A 4,770-nucleotide genomic window follows, 5' to 3' on the forward strand; every position below is an offset into this window, starting at 1 on the left:
GATTAAATTAGATATTGTATGCAAAAGTGCAAAGTTGACGGTTGAGAAATAGGGAGAAAAGAGGAAGGACCAAGGAAGAGATGACAATTAGCTTAGCTTAATGGTTAAGTATCTCATCTCTATTAGATTGTCTGAGTTAAAATTTCAACTCTTTTACAGGCTGTGTACTTTTGGATAAGTTGCTTACCTTCTCTGTGCCTTTGTCTTTTCATCTGTAAAAAAGGAATAATAATAGTACATATATCATAGGTTATTGTATAGATTCAATGATATCATAAAGGTAATAAACTGAGCTCATAGCAGTAGAAATACAGCAGATGTGAGGATTTGAGGAGATGGTAGGTGAAGGGGAAGCAGGTCAGGGAAACAGGTACATGTAAAAAATCCTTTAAAAGGAGTATAGATGGATATTGAAGAATTCAAATATTTATCCAGGTCTGTGCAGAGTTAATCTTTATTTTCTAGCATCATTCTTTAAAAAGCTGTACGTGTTTTAAGATGCTGTCTTTGACTTATTAATTTTAGTTTGTGTCATTTTGTTTATGAACTTAAACTAGTATTCAACTGCTGGCTTTTTGCATGTATTTAAAATTAACAAGTAAAAACATTAAAAAATGACATCCCCACCCTTCCAAAGAGGCTAAAGCTAAACCACTCTTCCCTTAATATTGAGACTGAACAGACAAGGCTTGCCCTGTGCCTTAACACTCTTAGGCTGCGACCAAATAACAACAGAAATGAGCTCTAGCATGGAAGATTCCCCACCCTTATAGCAGAGCTCAAACTTGACCTGACAAAGGCAATGGGTTCTCCTAATGGGAAGATTCTTCTTAAGGTCAGAATCTCCCCCTGGTACTTATTGGAGCATTTGTTTGGATTTAATAGGTAGGAAGAAACAGAGAAAGTACCAGCCATTGAGTTTGATGCAAAATACTGTTGTCAAGAGAGGTCAGTCCTCTGTGTCTGGGCTCAACATAGGTTCCAAAATAAGTCAAATTAAATTATTATTCCTGATCCATTTACATTTTAGTCAGACTCCAAGGTATAATTATTCCTGTTTTTACATTTCCTTCTTATTATCAATCACATTTTACTAATAAATTTATTTTCATTTTTATTTTCTATATTTTATATTTAGTAGAATGTACAGAATTTATGGGTGGAGTTTGATGAATTTTGACAAATGACAAACCCGTGTAACCATCACTCAATCAAGATATAGATTTCCTTTACCCCTGAAAATTTCCTGTCTAGTTAATATCTACTTCTCACCCTCAACCCTCCCTGGAACATTTTAAAAAAATATTTATTACTAAACGTTAGTTTGGCTTGCACTTTGACTTCCTATAAATATAACCACACTGTATTTATTCTTTTGTGCTATTTTATTCTGGTTAGTATAATATTTTTGTGATTAATCCATAATGTTGAATGTATCCATTCTATTAATTAACATTTTTCACCAAATTAATATAACGCAAGTTGATATCTACTTCTGTTGATGAACATTTGATTGTTTCTAGTTATTGACTGTAATGAATAAAGCTATTATGGGCATGCATGTACAATTTTTTATTGGATACATGTTTTCATATATCTTGGGTAAATACAAAGGAGTGGAATTGCTGGAAGATAAGGTAGGTATGTTTTAGTTTATTAGGATCTACTAAACTGTTTTTCTAAATGGTTGTACCATTTTACAATTCCACTAGAAATGTGAGAGTTAACTTGCTTCACATCATCAACAATATTCGGTACTGCTTGTCTTTTTTATTGTAGCAATTCTAGTGAGGCAGTGGTACCTCCCTCTGGTTTTAAATTGCATTTCCCTGATGACTAATGACGTTTAATATTTTCTCATGTGCTTATCAACTATTCATGTATCTTTTATAAATATCTGTTTGCCCATTTTTTATGGATTGTCTTTTTATTATTCAGTCATAAGATTTTTTTTATAGATGCTGGATACAAGTCCTTTATCAGATTAATGTACTGTGATATATTCTCCTACTTCTACACTTGCCTTTTCATTTTTTAATAGTCTTTTCATAAACAAAAGTTTGTAGTAATTTTGATGAAGTCTGATTTTTAATTATTGTGTTATATTTTAGATATTGCATTATAATTACAATGTATTATATTGTATTGTAATTATAATGTATAATGTATTATATTGTATGTTATATTAAAATTGATTAACAATTAATGCATTATATTATACATATTTGTCCTGTCTAAAAACTCTTTGCCTACTCCAAGGTCATGAAGTCAGTCTCTTACATTTACTGCTATAAGCTTTGTAGCTTTCACTTTTACATTGAGGGCTATGATTTATCTCCAATTAATCATATGTTAGTTGCAAGATAGGAGTCAAAGTTGTTCCCAAACCTTTTGTTGAAAAGATTATTTTTTCCTATGAGTTTATTTCGTACCTGTGTGCTTCCTCAATTGTGAGCTCTTTAGTGGTAATCCATGATTGATCTGTCCTTATAATCTTAGAGTTTGGATAGTATCACTCTTAAGCAGGAGTTTAATAAATGTCCACTGGATGAATACTTTTTCTAGAAGATGAAAGAAAACTGAGATGAATACTTAAGATTTCTCAATTTTTATATTTTTTTCCTTTTTCCCTTTAAATAAACCCAAATTACTTACCAGGCACTGCATGATATAGTCCACTTTTCTTTCTCACCTTATTTTATTATATATTCCTGTTATAGACTGTATTCGTGTTCCCTGCAAGTTGATATATTGAAGCCCTAACCCCTAATGTGACCGACCATATTTTCAGATAAGACTCTTACAAGGTAATTAAGGTTAAAAGATGTCATGAGGGTGGGGTCCTAACCCAATAGGACTGGTGCCCTTCTAAGAAAAGGCACATATCAAGGAAAGGCCATGTGAAGACATAGAAAGAAGATGACCATCTGTAAGCCAGGAGGAAAGCTCTCAGCACAACTTGACCATGCTGGCTCCCTGATCTCAAACTCCAGCTTCCAAAACTGTGAGAAAATAAGTTTCTTCTGTTGAAGCCACCCAGTCTATGTATTTTGTTACGTCAGCCTGAGCAAACTAAGATAGCCCCCTAACCTACTCACCATGCCCCAGTCACATTAGCTTCCTTTTTGTTCCTCAAGCTCATCAAATCTCTCCCAGCCCCAAATTCTCTTCTGGCTATTCTTATTCTTTAGATCTCAATTCACACGGTAACTCCTTTGATAACTCTCCTCTGGTAACCTTATCTGAAAGAGACTTCCCCAGTTACACTTTACCTCACCACCCAGTTTATATTCTTCACAGCACTTTTACCATCTGTAGCCATCTTCTTATTTATTTATCCATGTTCTTATTTGCTTCCTTATGTCACGTGTTGCCTCCTGTCCCCAATACACAGTCAGCCCTTTCAGAACAAAGATTCACATTGTCACCACTCTATTCCTAGTTCCTAGCATGCTTGGCTCATTACTGGGGTTTGTAAACATTTTTAAATGAATTAATAAATGATCTATTATGAAGATTCCATGATCTAAATAAGATTCTTACTCTAAGAGGTAAGTACTGCTAGACTTTATTAAGTGTCAACATAACATTAAAAAGGAAAGGATAATAGCATAAGGATTAGAATAACTTTAATAAGGGCAGATTCATCTACCAGTGGCTTCCATAAGACCTTGAATAAATCAATTAGCCTCCTTGTTATCATATTTCAAAAATGGGTATAGTAATATTTATTCTGCTGGTATCAGTGATACTAAAACTTAAGATTGTATTTATATATTTATTGTAAAGTATCTAATAAAGTAAAGCATTGTTTCCTGTTAGTTACCAGACACTTTAGGGAAGAGTAATAACTTAAAATATACTATCTCTGGCACTGAAAGCTGCATTGTTCAGTTTCATAGCCTCAAGCCAAATGTTGCTATTTACATTTAAATTAGGTAAAATTTTAGTTCCACAGTTACGCTAGCCACTTTTCAAGTACTCAGCAGCTACATATGTCTAGTGAATATTCTGTTGGAAAGCACAGATAGAGAATATTTTCATTATATCAGAAAGTCTATTTGAAAAGCATATCTCTAGAGCTTAAAAATTGTTTTAGGAGACAAAATAAATACCTTTGAAACAATGTGAAAACAACCAGCATGATATGTTAGCATCTGTAATGTAACATTTTAAATAATAAAATAAAATAAATAAAATGTTATGGAAACACAAGAAGAAAGGAGAGTGGAAGAGAAGTCAGAGTATGGCAGGTAAGTTCAAGAAGCCTTCCTAGAGAATATGATATTTGAACTGTCTCTTTAAGGAGGTGAATCAGTAAAAGGGCAGATGGATTTCAGAGAGGAAAAAGAGAAGTCATGCCAGAAAGAGAAACACTGAAACAGAGATTAGTATACCTAGCACAGAAGTTTCTAAACCTGGAGATTAATGGATATTTATTTATACATAAAATACTTATTTCCTGGTACTGGTATTAACTGGTACGAGTTTAAGGTATACGGATACAAAATATATAGTCTCTGCCAAGGCAAAAGATACGCAAAATGTCATCCAACATACAAGGCCAGTTAAGTGTCACATAATTATTACAAAGGCTCTGAGGAGTTCTATACTTTGTAAGTAGGAAAGGGACTTGGAAGAAATAAGATTGGCAAATGTGAGTGATTCTAAGGGAAAGTAACAGGGAGAGGAAGGACTGTAGAGGAAAGTTCAGGAAGCTGTGGATGGGCCAGGTGGATGGAGACAAAGTGCATAGATAGGAGATATGGG

Source organism: Pteropus vampyrus, unplaced genomic scaffold, assembly GCF_000151845.1.
Source record: "Pteropus vampyrus isolate Shadow unplaced genomic scaffold, Pvam_2.0 Scaffold56, whole genome shotgun sequence".
In the NCBI taxonomy this organism is placed as follows: Eukaryota; Metazoa; Chordata; class Mammalia; order Chiroptera; family Pteropodidae; genus Pteropus; species Pteropus vampyrus.